Source organism: Mesocricetus auratus, unplaced genomic scaffold, assembly GCF_017639785.1.
Source record: "Mesocricetus auratus isolate SY011 unplaced genomic scaffold, BCM_Maur_2.0 Super-Scaffold_100011, whole genome shotgun sequence".
Lineage (NCBI taxonomy): Eukaryota > Metazoa > Chordata > Mammalia > Rodentia > Cricetidae > Mesocricetus > Mesocricetus auratus.
This window is the reverse complement of record NW_024429195.1, coordinates 11,982,329-11,999,000: the sequence shown is the minus strand read 5'-3', so window position 1 is coordinate 11,999,000 and position 16,672 is coordinate 11,982,329. Positions and strand designations below refer to the sequence as shown.

Sequence of the window (16,672 nt, the reverse complement as noted above, 5' to 3'; positions counted from 1 at the left end):
TGCTGCCAAAACATGTAAAATAATGTCCTCAGATTGTTAAAGAAAAGTAACTGTCAGCTTAGAGTTTCATCACCAGCATTGCAGCCGCTCAAGAGAGGTTGGTTGAAAGCCATGTTCACAAACACCTGAAAAAATTGCTATTCATGGGGATTTAACACATAACTGCTAAAGGGCCCGGTTTAGGAAGAGACAAGCAGAACCAGACAGCGAAATGCAAGTGAGCAGTTATGCTTCCCAAGCTTTGGTAACTAAAAATTCATATTGGTCATAAAAATGTAACAGTAAAACTGAGAGACCCAAATGGTTTTTTTTAAAGTAAAATTAAGACAAGAAAAAAAATAGCACAGGTGATGGAAATGGAAAATCAGAATGAAAAATAATTCCAACAACTTTTGTATTGTTTGCAAGGCATGTGTTAAGACAGGAAATCCATAAAACTGTGCATTTGTACCAAAGAATTAAAACTAATCACAAGTTGGTAAAGAAAGAGTCATTAATGAATTCCACTGATAAGAGAAATCAAGGAAGAAAGCAAAGAAACACAAATGGAAACGCATGAAACACTGTGACAGAATGCATGAAATAAATCAGTCATTGTGAAGTTTGGAGCAAGCTGTCAGCTTGTTAAAATATTAACATTTAATATGAAATATTCATGATGTCAAATTAACACCGGGGAAGTAAGACAGCATTGTATTGACCTCCATTGAAAGACACTGGGAAACGCGCTGAGCATCAAAAAATGAGAAGGAAGAACCCCGCCAGAGAGACGGCTCAGTGTGTACACGTGCCACCAAGCCTGGAAACCTGAGTGCAAGCCATGGAACCCACACGGTGGGAGGAGATAAGTGACTGAGGAAGAAAGATCACACAAAGCTAAGGCTAGCCTGGGCTACAAGCGACTGAGGAAGAAAGATCACACAAGTCTAAGGCTAGCCTGGGCTACAAGATGAGTCCAAGACTAGCCTAGGCAACTTAGTAGGACTTCAATTTCAAAATCAAAGATGTAAAAGAAGCTTGGAGATGTATCTCAGTAATGGGTGGTTGTAGGTTAAATCCTAGCAAAGAAAAAAAGATGAGCATAACAAAAATTGAATATGGTTTCTACGTGTGTGTTTACATTACATAAAAAATAATTCTTATGGTTATGTAGGAAAAATGAACAAAAAAAATTTCTAGAAGGAGAAGGAAGGGAGAGGGGAGAGAGGGAAGGAAATATCAGATGTTCAAAATAGGATGGCAGTTCCAAGTGTTTGTGACGTACAGCACATGCAGCTGTTGAACAGGGACTCCTAACCGTGGGTGCAGGAACTGTCCCTGGTGCTTTGATGACTCTTGGGAACCTATTCTTCATTGCCTTGCCCAGCCTTAACACAGGGGATGTGCTTGGTCTCATGGAAGCTCACTATGCTAGGCTTTGCTGATGCTCAAGGGAGGCCTGCCCCTTTCTGAGTGAATACAGAGTAGGGGTGGATGGGGGAGGGAGGGGAAGGGAGTAGAAGGAGAGGAGAGAGGGGAGGCTGTGGTTGGGATGTAAAATAAATAAACTAATTAATAAAAATGAAGCACATACATATAGGACCAGAGGAGAGATGAGGCAAAAAGAAAAGAATGCACCAAACAGATCCTGGCTAGGGTAAAGCCCTGAAGTTAGTGTCCGGGACCAAGAGGACGCTGAGTACCGCCATACTCAGGGGGAAGACTCCATTCTCCTTAGAAGCAGTAATGTAGCAGAGGATATTCATTATTTTAATATTTATTGCCAGTGAAATTTAAATTGGAGATGCAAAAATAGTAAGATGGTGTACTGAGACTAGTCTTGATTCTTCATAATGAGGCAGGTTAACTACTGCAAAGACAGGCTGTGGAGACAGCAGTAGACTCTGGGGGGAGGCAGACTAGGGCTTCCTTTCAGCTCCGGACATCCCTGCTGGAGTTGAAATCTGAATGTGGAGACAAGGAGACCCCAGAATGATCTCACTAACTTTAAGGATTTAGGACTCACAAGCATGTGTAATTCTGTGGAAGTTACCCTCTCTAAGAAAGCTTGGCTCCCCAAAGTTCAGATCTACAGGGAAATAAATAGTTACTCAAAAATATTAATATGTTAAAACAACTCTAATCATTTAGGCCAACATCTACCAAAGAACGCTCCTCCCCGGCTGCAAACAAGCTTGGACTAATCAGCCCCCCACCATTCTTTTAGAAGATCCTAAAGGGTGCCAAGCTTGGGGAAGACTAAAGGCCCAGTGAAAATGTGTTTTCTTTTAAATAGGTCATGGAAGAAAACTGAAACACTGCAGTAGTAAACATTTCAAAGGGAAACAGTGGAATACAGCCAACCTTCCAGTCACTCACTGGAAGGAGTTTGGTAAGGTCTGTGTGAGGGTCCGTCCCCTCGTGTCTTAAAACAAGTCAAGAGTGTATGATGTTCCAAACAATTTAGAGAAAGAACCCTTTCACGCTGGATTCAGCTAGTTGAGTTGCTGATGGCAAATGACACACAGCTAAGTCAGGGATCTGCCAACTACAGCTAGAATTGGCCCAATCCAGTGTGTTCTTTGCTCTGCCTTGCCCTGCCCCATGGTTTCGTTTTAAGTGATTACATAAGTTCCCTTCACAACATCCTTGATTGTGACTCTTGGCAGGTAAAGCCTTAAATATTTATGACCTGGCCCTTTACAGCAGAAGTCTGCCAACTTCTGAGCCAAATGATCATAAGAAAAGAAAGGGCTACATTATTAAAGGGTACAGTATATGTGGGGTATGGTTAGGGCTTTTTGCCCACTGATATTAATCCACTCAGACTATTTTATCTGTAATACTGGGGTATCTGTCCCATATTTTATCACTTAACTTTGTGGTGACTTAAACATAAATCAGTTCAAAGCATTTGCAGATGATTGGCATGAGCGTACAGATTTAATCTTTGATCCTGAATTGCTTTCTGGCGTTGGTTGGGGCTAAGGTAATTGTAAAATAGATCGGTTGAGCACTCGGGGAGAGGCTGCCACAGGATGAATGTGCTATGCATACCTCGGAGTTAAGATGGGTGTCGTGGGGCTAAATCAACCATCTGTGGAATGGGCCCCACATGAGTGACAAGATTTAACTCAAGGTAGAACAAAGATGGTAAGTCCTTTGGACAGTGTGTTCAGTGACGGGTGGTGAGCTCTAAGGCTATAAAAGCAGAGACACAGTGCCTTCATTATGTAAATCCAGGGCCTACTCACATTACAGGTGGAGAGAGAGAAAGCTCGGAAGTTCGACAGTTGCCTCACACGTACAGGATCCTGTGTTCCATCCCCAACACTAGAAATAAGTAAAAGCTTAAAAAAAGACACAATAAAGAGGCAACAGAAGGACTTAAAGTCACCCCACAAGATGGAGTCCATGCCTGGCACCGTTAAATGAGGTGAACTCTGTGACTTATTAGGTGGGTCATAGGCCCTAAGAAAGGTTGGCATGGTGATAAACTGGCCCCTAAGTTCTTACCTTTATACCCGTATATTAGTACATCTCTCAGTTCTCATCAGAGAAGCTTTTTGCAGCAGATGGCCATTAATACAGACTCACAACTGCTCAACACTTAGAAAAGTCAGAGACTGGAGCGCTCAGCTCCAAACAGGACATCTACATCACATCCCTTCCTATAAGGCAGGAGGATTATCACGGAAGGAGGGGCAAGAAGGACTGAGATCCCGAAAGAGTACATGTCTGCAGTGAAATAGTATTTGCTGGATGTGACAGCTCAGTTGTACATATGACCTCATAGTAGCTAGAACTGTACGCATGAGACCTGCACAAAGCCAGGCCAGCCAAAATCCCAGCTCAGTGCGGGAGCGGCTCATGATGCTCTACCCTATCTAAGGAGCTGTAGGCAACTGACGGCTGCTGGGGAAGGGGAGTTGTCTTTGTTCAGGACCATAGGCCCTGAGAGGCTGCCTATGCTCCACATCCATACCCATGCGCATGCAGATAGCACTGAATGGACTCGGAATACATACACACACACACACACACACACACACACACACACACACGAGAGAGAGAGAGACAGAGAGAGAGAGAGAGCACATGAGGTTGAGAAGAAAGAGTGTCACTGGGCATGGAAGGGAAGGGAATAGAGGGCAGATTTGATCCTAACAAGTAATTAAAGTGTTTAGAAACATTCCCGAAAGGTCTTTCAATTACACATTCACTTTCCAAATGACGTTTCTCTAAGTGTAGATGAATCTGTTCTTATGATTTTACTCTTTTGATTAGGAGCTGGGGTCTCAGGCATGACCACAATTGAGAATTTCCACAGAAATTGCTAAGAAGAAAAGCCTATTGGCTGTATGTGTAGAATGCCAAGAGAGTTTGTATTTTAATGTGTCTCCCAGGACATGTGTTCAAAGCTTTATCTCCAAGATAGAGCTTTGGGGAGAAAGCAATACTTTCATGAGATGGGCACAGTGGGAGGGACATTATTGGGTTACTGAGAGGGGCTGTAGGACCTTGTCCTCTTCCTCTCCTTCTGCTTCCTGGCCATGAGGTCAGCGTCTTTGTCCCGTCATGTGTTCTTGTCATGTACTGCCTTATCATGGGCCAAAAACCAATGGCCTGTCCAAGAATGTACAACAATCTCTAAAACCCTGCTCTCCAAAGGAAAGAGGAACACACACACACACACACACACACACACACACACACACCTCTGACATTAGACAAATATTTGTTACATTCTTGAAACAACATTCTCCCACACCAGACAGTGAAACGACCTCAGTATTGGGAGAAAAGAAGGAAGCGGAGTCAGTTTGCACAGGGAACAGGGAGGCTGAGAGTTCCTACCAGAGCTAAAAGCGTCTCTTTGTAGGGTCACTGCGGGCAGGTGCAGTGTGACAGGACCAGTAGGGTGCTCCTGTCACCCAGCTAAGCCCTCCGACTTTGAGCAGTTAACTCAGTTAGCTCATGTGCCCAACAAATAACCCTCAGGTAAAGTTTGCCTAGCACGTTGCCTGATAAATTCATGTGGAAATCATTTTCAGATATATTCCAAGACGAACTCCATCTTCCCAAACAATGCAGGGAGGAAAGTGCCACGTGAGGGTCACTTCACAGGTGTGAACTCGGAGCATCTAAAAGTGCCTTGGTACTGTGGGTTGAGCTGAGGCGAGGAGAGTAAACTCCTTTCATTATGACTGCCATTACTAATAGCTGACTTTTCCCCCTTCTTCTCTCTGTTCTCTGTTGGATTTCACACAGTTCCCTTGCAGTAAAAATTCTCTTCACCCCGTTTTGTCTATGAGAGAAGTCTGGGATAAGGATCACACCACTAATAAACGTAAAACTGGGCTTCTGACGCCAGCGTGAGATTAAACACACGCAAATACCAATCCATCACAAACGTGAGCGGTGGAGGCGGGACATTTAAAAACGGGCTGGCTAAGGCTAGGGATAGCTATCATGTTGCAGCATTAAGAATGAACAATTGCCTTCCATTGTCTACTAAAACGACATATTCATCTTCTTGATGATATCCCTGCCCTTATTTGCATACCGCTAAGAGTCTTGGGCTTCAGGACAGGTGCGTCAGATTCTCGTTTTAATTCTGTGACAGGAACTGGCTTTGTTTATGCCTTTTCTTGCTCATGTTATCATCAGTGCCAAGGGGACAGATTCGTTTGGTGTCATTCCTTGTTCTCATTACAACCTTTATCACAATAATATGGTACAGTATTGGAGTTTTAATGGCCCATATATCCTGTGAATCATGATGGTAATAAACTATAATGCTTTGACCTCAGCTCTTTAATATTTGATACATTGTTCCTTTCTAGCTGACCTCTCTCCCTCATTTCCTCACGCTCCTTGGACAGGGACAGGGTGGAATGGATAGCCACTCAAAGTAAAAAAAAATAATAAATACAGTTGAGGTGGAATACACCTGTTTATAGGCCTATTTAGTGTGAACAGTCTTTCATGTTCTAGGTCAAAAAGGACAAATCGCCTTCTCTCCTTGTGACACAGACTACAAGAAGGACACCCAGTGGAAAGCCACGGGCCCATTCTTGTTTTGAAGAGCAAAAGGTGACAGTCGTCTTTCTGGGGACAGCGACTGCAAGGCAGCCCAGAAGTGCAGCAGAGGCGGCCTCCGCCCTCCTCCAGGTGGCTGCAGAGATGGGTTGACAAGTGAAAAGGTTTATAAGGTGAGGAGATGGCTCAGTCTGTAAAGGGCTTGTCACGCAATGAAGAGGGCCTGACCTCGCGGGCCTACCTCCTGCGGGAAAAGCTGGGTATAGCGTGACCTTGTAATTTCAGTGCTGGAGACGTGGAGACAGAAAGACCCCTGTGGCTTGCTGACTGGCCAGTCTAGACAAAGTGAGAAACCTTATCTCAGAGACCGAGGTGGAGAGTGACTGTAGAAGGTTTCTGACATCTACACACACACACACACACACACACACACACACACACACACACACACACACTCACACCACAAAGGAAAACTATTAAAAGGTGATTCAAAGGCAAATTCACCACCAAAACAAGGCCTCATTACTCATTCAGAACTCATACCATGCTTTAGGTATGTCCTCGCAAGGGAGCTCAGCACTCATGGGCATAGCCTTGTGATGCCTAGCCGGAAGGAATTACTGAACCATATGCTTCACAGCCAGATTTGTCACTGGGTGCTTTGTCCCAGGAGGTGGTAAACGGAGCTACAGTGACTCTCACCGTGGCCTTTCATGGCATTTGAAAAACTGAGCGCTCCCAGGAGCACCGTGTCTGTCAGTTTTCCCACAATAGATCAAAATGAAAAAGCTCGTCCCCAAGAGATTGCAAGCCCAAAAGAAACCCCATGAGGACACAGACTTGTAGTGGAGGGAGGTGTGCTGAGTTGTCTTGGAAAACGGACCTGACGGTGTTTGTTTGACCCTATTCCATGCATCTAGAATCTCAATTTTCAATTACCCAGACAGAGTCAACATGATTCAAGATTATTCAACCTTGTGGATACTGCAAGAGATAAACATCAGTTTACTCATTGGATTCTTTGCTGCATGATAGCTTCAGGGTTTGGATGCGAGCACAGCTTGATGAGTATTCTCCTAGCAAAGAAATCCCTTCCAGAGATGAGACAGTATGATTGCATGGGAGAGAGATCTCAGAACTCTTTTCCTCAAGGAATGATTAATTACCCTTATTTTGTCTGTTTCACTGACCACCTTGTTTCTCTAGAAATTCCTGTAGACATTATGCACATGTGTACACCCTCAATGTCCCCTTGGACTTTCTTTTATACTTTAATATACTCTCAGGGTCAATTTTTTTATTTTGACAGTGCCACTTTGTATAAAATTGACTGATAATTGGTGCCAGAACTCAAGCATCCATTTGTATTTGTCATGGGAGGTTATAGTGAGAATCGTTATAGTTTTTGCTGTTTGAATCCTGTATAAAAGGTCTAGTGAGGTTACTACCATGTATAAAATAGTACATCATTCTCCCCCCCACCATTCCTTCCTCCCTTCCTCCCTTCCTCCCTTCCTCCCTTCCTCCCTTCCTCCCTTCCTTCCTTCCTCCCTCCCATCCCTCTTCTACTCTTCCCTCTCTCCCTTCCATGGCAGGGACCTCCACCATAATCCAGCCATAGCATTATCATGCCCTCCTCATAGAGAAGACATGACTCCAGGCCACACTGTAGAAATACCGCCTCTTAAGATAGGAAGCAAGCTGTCCATCTAGTGAAAATTACCAAGTCACTCGGGCGTAGGCTTGAGAAATAGAGGGTAGACTGTGAAAGACAAAGTTAGAGCCTGCAGTGAGGTCACCAGGTGACACAGGATGACCTAACTCTCCCACTGACCTCTGCTCCGCCAGGCTCATCGCAGCTGCAGTCAACACCCCATTCCCTCCCCTCCTCACTTCCCGCCTACGGTCTTACAAAAATCCCTTTGGGATGAATAAAGGTTGTCAGCTTGATCAGAATCTTGTCTTGCGTCCGTTTCTGTACCCCGTCCTTCATTTTCTCCTAGGTGTCGCTGGTCTTATGTTGACTGTCCCCTGCCAGCAAGGTCATTTGCTTTTAACCCCAAAGAACATTTTGTTTCTAAAACACATCCACAGATATTTAATCACAGCTTCTAATTGGTGGCCCAGAGCATTTATCCCAATGACACTCTGAGAAAATGAGCCTTTGTAAGACAGTTTTGTTAATTGTTATACTTTGTAAACCCTTATAAGTAGATCATTGGGTACTCTGTATATTAAAGGGTCTCAGAATGTCTGTGTTTTGAATATTTCTATATAAATATTTTAATCTAACATTTCCCAAATTCTCCATCCTGAGAAGTCCTATGATAGTAGACATAAGTAATCCTAAAAATTCCATTAGGGAACTCCTACAGCAAACACTTTCAACAAAGTGTCTGAATACGAAACTAACCCACATAAACCAGTAGCCCTCCTATATACAATGATAAATAGACTGAGAAAGAAATCAGGGAAATGGCACCTTTCACAATAGCCTCAAATAATATAAAATATTTTGGGATAACTCTAACCAACCAAGTGAAAGATTAGTATGATTTAAAAAAAAAAAAACCTCCAAGTCTTTGAAGAAAGAAATCAAAGAAGATTCAGAAGATGGAAAGATATCCCATGCTCATGGATGAGTAGGACCAACATAGCAAAAATTGAACATTCTGTCAAAAACAACCTACAGATTCAATGGAGTCCTCATCTAAATTCTAACACAATTCTTCACAGATCTTGAAAACACAATTTTCAGTGTCACATAAACACACACGCACACACACACACACACACAAACCAGGATAGCTAAAACAATAGAAGAACTTCTGGAGGTATCACCACCCCCAATTTCAAGTTGTAGTACAGAGCTATAGGAATTTAAAAAAAAACAGCATGGTATTGGCACAAAAAACAGACATATTGATCAATGAAATTGAACTTAAGACTCAGATAAAAATCCACACATCTATGGACACTTTTTTTTATAAAGAATCCATAAATACACACTAGAAAAAAGTCGAGATCTTCAGAAAGTGGTGTTAATCAAACTGGACATCTGCATGTAGAAGAATCTGAATAGATCCATACTGACCACCCTGTACAAAACTCAAGTCCAAATGGACCCAAAACCTCAACATAAAACCATATACACTGAACCTGATAGAACAGAAAGTTGGGAACAGTCTTGATTTGGCACAGGAGAAGACTTTTTGAACAGAACACTGTTAGTACAGGCACTAAGGTCAACAATCAATACATAGGACCTCATAACACTAAAACATTTCTGTAAGGCAAAGGACATTGTCATTAGAACAAAGCAGCAACCTACAGAATGGGAAAAGATTTTACCAACTACTGGGCTAATATACGAATAGAGGGCTACTCTACAAGATAATGAAAACTCAAAAAAAATAGATATCAAGGAAACAAATAATCCAACTATAACTGGGGTACATGTCTAAAGCAGAGAAATCTCAAAAGAAGAAACTAATTGAAGAAATGTTCAACATCTTTAGACATCATGGAAATGTAAGTCAAAACTACTTTGATATTTCATCTGATACCCATCTGAATGGCCAAGGTCAATAATTCAAGTTACAGCTCATGCTGGTTACAGTGTGGAGCAGTAGAACATGCCTCCATTGTTGGAGTGATAACTTGAAAGTCACTATGGAGATGGGTGTGGCGCCTCCTCAGGAAAATGGGAATTGATTTACCACAAAAATCAGCTATTCCACTCTTAGGCATATACCCAAAGGACGCTTCATCCTACCACAGAGACACCTGCTCAACTATGTTCATTGCTGCTCTATTAGCAATATCTAGAAATTAGAAACAACTGAGATGTTTCTTAACAGAGGGATAAAGAAAATGTGGTACAACAGACTATTGCGGAGCCATTAAAAAATATTGACATTGTGAAATTTGCAAGTGAGTGGATGGAAATAGAAAAAAATCTTCCTGAGTGAGGTAACCTAGACTCAGAAGCACAAATATGATATGGCTTCACTTTTAGGCGGATATTAGCTGTTAAATCAATGATAACCAAGCTACAATCTATAGAACCACAGAGGTTAGGTATAGAGTAAGGGACTGGTGGTGGGCGATGCAGATAGATCTCCCTAAGAAAGGAAACTACAATAAACAATTGCGGATGGAGGCAGGCAGGATCAAGTGGGGAGGGTGAGGGAAGAGAGGGATGAGGGTGGGCATACTGGAAAATACAGCTAAAATTAAGTGCCATTTGATGGGTAGTGTTGAAACCTAATACAGTAGAAGCTTCCTAAAATATATACATTCATGAAGGTGATGTAGATGAAATCACCAAATAATGAGAGAGACAGAGTCCCAGACAGGCTTCTCTTGTCAATAAATGAAGCTTCCAGTACCAGGATTGGGTTATATCTAATTGAGTTGTGGGCAAAGGAACCCCAAGGGGGAAGGGAGAAAATTTTAAAATGGGAAAAGAAAAAAGAAGAAATACCAATTAATCACATCTAGACTTCTTGAACCATTTAGCTCTCCGAGTCTTCAGAACAGTCATCTTGGCTCTGAGGGACCTATACTACAGACAGGTCATTATCAAATTGCCTAGGGACAAACACTACTGGTAAATGTATAACTTTTCCTTAATACCTGACATTAATTTCTGGCCTCCACACACATGTGAACATAGCAAAATACACATACTCTTGCATATGATGCATACACATAAATGGCAAAAAAGTGAATTTTTTTTTCTTGGGGTTGTGGAGATTACTCAGTGGTTACTAGCACAGGCTGCTGTTGCAAAGCGTCTGGAGTTCAATTCCTAGTACCACAACAGCCTGCGACTCCAGGGCTGGATGATACAGCACCCTCTTCTGGACTCTGAGAGTACTGCACACACATGGTACACAGTCACGCATACAAATATACATAAAATGAAAACAGATACATACTTTTTGAGGAGATGTTAATAAAAGGCATTTCATATACAGCAAATAGACTTCATTTTGTGAAATGGAAGTAATATTGCAGAAGGTTGTCTTGGAGCAAAGATTTCTATTGCAGGTAGTGGGGTCATGGGCCAATTTGATAAGGGTATTTTTAAGAGGCAAGTATAGCAAACCCTCTCCCCCATCAAATAACAGAAAGGAAGAAAAGTCAGATACAATCTCGCAGGTTAAAAGTTCTGAAAGGACTCACTGGGGGTGAGTTTAAAAGATGGACACTTTACAACCTGCATCATCTGTCCAAGTTCCTTCCTCATCTTCTAAATAGCCACATGTGGTTTTTCAAAAACCAGTTTACTGATGGCATCAAAGGAGATTTCTCCTTGAGGAAACACAAGATGAATTAAGCAAAACTGAAAACTAACCCAAGATAAATATTTTAAGACAATCTGAAAATATTTGGGATATTGGTAGGATAAAAAATAAATTAATGGGCTGCTGCTTAACTAAAAAAGTCAGTAAGACATTTAAGGAAAGCTATTTCAAGTTGCTGATTCTAAAGGGATAGAGTATGTATGAGTGTCTGTATTCATGTGTGTGTGTGTGTGTGTGTGTGTGTGTGTGTGTGTGTGTGTGTATGTAAGAGTGTCTATTGCCTAGCATAATGTAAAACACATTTCTTCATCTCTGTTTAATTTGACTGCATGGAGTTTCATGACTGGGTGTGAACCAATTATGTAAACAATTCATAGACTTTTAATACAATAAATAAAAGATCAAGAGACTGATATTGGGGTTCAAGCTTCAAGCTGAAGACCAGAAAAGCAAACAGCCAGCCACTAGCTCTTACTTTACCTAAAACTGAAAGGTGACCCTAGCTCCACCAAACCTTTTCTCAGCATGGCTGGAGAATCCTGAGTCTTCAGTGTCTCCCTGTCCTCAATGTGGCTGGAGAATGAATGCCTGATACCGAACACCAGCTCTGAGACCTTCTTCTGTTTTATGTACTCTCATGAGTCCTGGGATTAAAGAGTGTAATTCCAGGTCCTGGGATCAAAGACATGAGCTCTGCTACTCTTCACTCTTGTGTAGGCCAAGGTGGCCTTGAACTAACAGAGATCTGTCTACTTCGTAATCCTGAGTCCTGGGATTAAACGTGTGTACCACTGCTGCCTGATCACTATAGCTTGAGTCTGACTTTGCTTTCAGGAAAACTTTAATAAATCATAAATAATATATCACCACAATAGACACTCACTACCAATCTTGGAAAATTCGTTAGCTTCCTCTTGTGAGGATTTCAGCCTCATCACCCAGAGATACAGTTCCTGTTATCTTCTGTGGCATATCATAGGAGTCCTCTCCACAAAATCCAGTCTGGGATTTATTCATTCAGATGCCAGGACTGTTGGCTTCTGAAGGCCAGTATTGTACTTCAGTCTGTAGATTATCCTCTGAGAGTTGTATCATTCAATATTGTGCTTCCTAATGATGTTAGTGAAAGACCCAGAGGCCTTAGCTTCCTAGCCACAATTGGGTCATCCCTGCTACACAGAGCATCATGTTATAAGCTACAGTCTATTTGAACCATATCACAGCTCAATTGCTATCTCTCTGCCTCATTTGATTTTCTTATTTCCTAACCTGTGTTATTTCTGAGTGTACCCCTCTTTTGTAAAGAGAAACCTTTTCCTTGAGAGAAGCCTTCCCGCCAGCCTGGTTCCAGTGCCGCATCAGTCCCAAATAAACACACAGGAGGCTATATTAACTATGAAGCTGTTGGCCTTGCTTGTTTTTTACTGGCTAGCTCTGACTTAAGTAATTACCCCATAATTGTTAATCTAAGTATTTCTCTTACCGGAGAATAGTTCCGGACTTCCTACCCCATGGCGTTACATCTCGACTCCTTGTGTTTCTCCTTCCCAGAGTTCTCCTGGACTCCTAGTCCCACCTATCTAGATTCCTATTGGCCAGCAGTGCCTTATTGACAAATGCACAGGACTTCCCCCCAACACCCCTCAATAAAATTCTGTACTCAGATCTTCTCAGACAAAGCTGGTCTCCATGATCCTGTAACAAAAAGGGTGGGGTGGGGCATGAAATCTCCAAAAACAGTAATCAGCATGTGTAGAGTGTAGCCACAGTTGCAGTCCCCAAATAACACACAGGACGCTATATTAATTATGAAGCTGTTGGTCGTTTGCTTGTTTCTTACTGGCTAGCTTTGACTTAAGTATTTAACCCATAATTGTTAATCTAAGTATTTCTCTTACCAGAGAAAGGGGTCCGGACCTCCTGGCAGTCTACATGGTGTCTCTTTCTGCCTCTCTTTCCCAGAATCCTCCTCGATTCCTAGTCCCACCTACCTTGTTTCCCTATTAGTCAACAGTGCTTTATTCAATAACCAATAAGAGACAGATTTACAAAATGACATCTCCCATCATCCATGAACTTGTAGAGTTGTGTCATCTGTGGGAAGATAACAGGGAACTTCTCTCCACTAGGAGCTGTGTCATCTATGGGAAGATAACAGTGAACTTCCCCCTGCTAGGGGCTGTCCAATCTATGGGCAGATAACAGTGAACTTCTGTCTGCTGGGAGTAGCTGGACTCCTTGTGGACTGTGCATGCTATGTGATAGCTAAGGCTTTACCAGTAAAGAGTTTGGCTGGGGGCAAATGAAGGAGAAGGTACCAATATAAGAGCATCCTAGAAGGTCCTGGGAAAGGATGACTCCAGTCTTTGTAAAAGTATAGCGATCCTGAGTGCTGCTCACAGCCTGAAGCAAAGCAGTGGAGAGCTGGGATGCTGTCCTGACTGCTATTGCTCTCTAACAAACATGCTGGGCTTGGTGGCAAACATGACATTTATATGTTCATAAATTTGAAATTGGGCAGGGCCCCAGAGAAGGTAGCTCATCTCTTTCTCATGAGCATCCCATGGAAGAGGGCAGAAACCCGAGAAGCTGAACCCACAGGAAGTCTAGCTCCCTCCAAGTCTGCCGATTGACGCTGGCTGTCAAATGAACAACTATGCAGAGCCACATTCCTCCCTAGCTGGGTTTCTTCAGAAAACATCCTGAGAGAGGGAAGAGCATCTCCTGGAAGCTGTGTGGCCTTTTATGACTTCATCTTAGAAGTCACACAGCACCAATTTTGCAACATTCTATTTGTTAGAAGTGAAGCCTGTCAGGAATGTCAAAATTTGCTAATGTGTCTAAAACCATCAGGGTGATTAACAACCTACTTAAGGTAAATTATGGAAGCCAACGAGGTTCATTTATTGCATTTAAAAAGATTCCCTTCTTCTCTCTAGCTAGAAGGCAGAAGAGAGACCGAAGACCAAGCTCATGACCCAGGAGATTATTAAATTATCAAATGCATTACATTGACTTCTCCAGGGCCACAGAGCCTTAAGGAAGAAAGAAGAGGAGAGGGAAAATTGGGATGGTACATATGGGTCAATACATTCAAAAACTTTGAAACGTTATGCCCTCTGGGCCTGTAGAGTATTTCCCTGTTTTCCTCTGCAATGGTAGCATGCCTTAACACTATCCTGTCTTGAAGAAAGTGCTTAGTGTGGCCTCATGTCACTGAGTCATCTCTGTAAGTGCTGACCTTCCTGAAGGAAGAAAGGGACTCTACCCCCAGAGAAGAACGTCCAACAAAGACCCAGAAGAGGACACTGGGGCCAGAGAATGCTGGATCATGGAGGGCAGGAAGCCCAGTCATAAAAGGGAAGTGGACCCAGGGTAAGAATTCTCCTGAGACTCAGGCTTCAGCATCTTGGTACAGATCTTGTTTGGTCTATGCCAGGGGCCTGGCTTTTGAAAGCCTGGGGAAATAGCAAACTGGTGTGGCAAACAGGGAAAAAAATCCAAGGCTCATAGGAGCAGATGCCCTAGAGGGAATGGATTTGCAGGAGTCTGGGCTTCCTACTTCCTACCTTCTGATGCACGGACTGGAAGGGCGCAAAGGAAACCAGCCTCACTGGAAAGCTCGGCTGTGTCTGTCTTCTACAGGGCAGGCTGACGGCCAGTGTGTCACTGTGCAGCTGTGTCTCTTATAGGTAAGAGGTGGCAGGATTTTGCACTAATGGAGGCCACTTTGGGGTGCTTAACAGCTTAAAATGAATGAATAAAATGATGCAATAAGTGTCAATGCTACGTCAAGGGCTGTTAGGAGAATTTGAACCACAGAGAGCTGTGAACACAGTTTGATACAGTGCAGAATTTCTAGGGACAAGACAGGTGAAAACCAGAAAGTTCAGTCCATAGAGCCAAAAGAAATCAGGACAATCAAAGGCCGCGGAAGGTGTTTCAATGAAAAGTTATGATCCATGCTTAGTTTCTGGACCAGGGCCAGAGAGCTGAAGTCTAGCAGGCTAGAATCCTATGTTACCTACTAAAACCACTGCTTTTCCACCAGCTGGCCACTTCCTGTCCTCTGTAGACAAATGACAGGGGAGGAAAGGGTTTAAGAGAGGCTGACGTGGTATCTGTGTCCAACCATGAGGTAAATGATCACTGATATGTATCCCCACTCCTAGCTGCACTTAAATGCGCAGGAAATGGAGCTCGTCAAGTTATCAGAGATGCAGGCGTCACAGCTTAGCATGACGTAAGGGAAGCAGAGTGCTCGGCTATAAACACAGACTTGTAAATGGTGGCGAATGGCCAGCAGTCTAGCTGGAGAAATGCAGTCAGAAAGTGGGCTGAAGAAAAGGTGTAGATGCTCCCATAGGAGTGGGAACCAAGAGTGGTGACCTGTGCATAAACCCTACACCCCCACACACACACACTGAGAGTATTCACCATGCAAGCTTCCCCAAATACAAGCAAAGAACGACTCCACCAGTTGGAGTCAGCCGATCTCCTCCATCAGCTGCCCTGTTCTGGCACAGCAAATCCTCGCCTGAGCGTTTGTTGAAGTATTCGTTGAAGAAAGCATTCAAAAGTATAGATGCCTGCTCATAATGTTAATTTAGATTTCTGCCTTTCTGCACATCCAAACTGCTCAAAATACTGATAAACACTGACCAGGATCGACACCATCCCCAAAAGGACTAAATTAACTATTTTGGCAAATTGTATACTTGGAAGCACCTCCATTCAGAAAGGTACCAGGGTTCAGTTTGACTGGAACAGTCCCATGTTCCTGGAATGTGTTTGCCTTTCAATATCGAGTGTCTGAACCATGGTCACAGGATAATAGGAAGAAACACATCAGCCCAAAGAGCTGCTGTGAGCCAGAACATGCAAAGAATCTACTCCTCAAACCTCAAACTGCTCACTTACCACACAGGCTGTGGCGGGTACACACACACACACGCACACACACACACACACAATGTAATGTAATGTAACATAGCATATAGTGCTATGGCAAACAATGGGATACATTACCAGGTTTCCCCTTCACGGCACTGTAACAGCTCCTAGATGCCACTAGAAGCTCAGGCTTCAGAGACAAACCTCTCTCAAGCTGGCCTTGGCCAATAGAACTTGCCTTTCTCTAACCTATGTCTCATTCCATGATAGCCTACGTTTAATGAATGGTTGCTGTGTGCTGCAAAGGCTTGGCTCTTTTCATCTCAGTTTGGGACAGCCCTGAAGGTAGCCAACCTCCGTAGGTACCCAAAGAACTGTCTGTCATTTGTTTAAATTAAGTCAGCAAGTCGTTCAACTGGCCACTGGCCGGTCCTCTTACTCTTGTC

The 16,672-nt window shown here is 43.0% G+C and overlaps 1 long non-coding RNA gene across 2 annotated transcripts; it reads right to left on the bottom strand.

Moving 5' to 3' along the window:
- Positions 1-1,740: 1,740 nt before the first annotated feature.
- Positions 1,741-3,709, bottom strand: LOC121143053. Of its 2 annotated transcripts, XR_005880187.1 has the most exons (3): positions 3,496-3,709; positions 3,234-3,312; positions 1,741-1,943 (listed from the first exon to the last, which is right to left on the bottom strand). It is a non-coding gene; the product is annotated as an uncharacterized LOC121143053 (long non-coding RNA). The 2 variants fall into 2 exon arrangements; XR_005880186.1 differs by lacking the exon at positions 3,496-3,709 and having other exon boundaries at positions 3,234-3,410.
- Between the last annotated feature and the right edge of the window lie 12,963 nt (positions 3,710-16,672).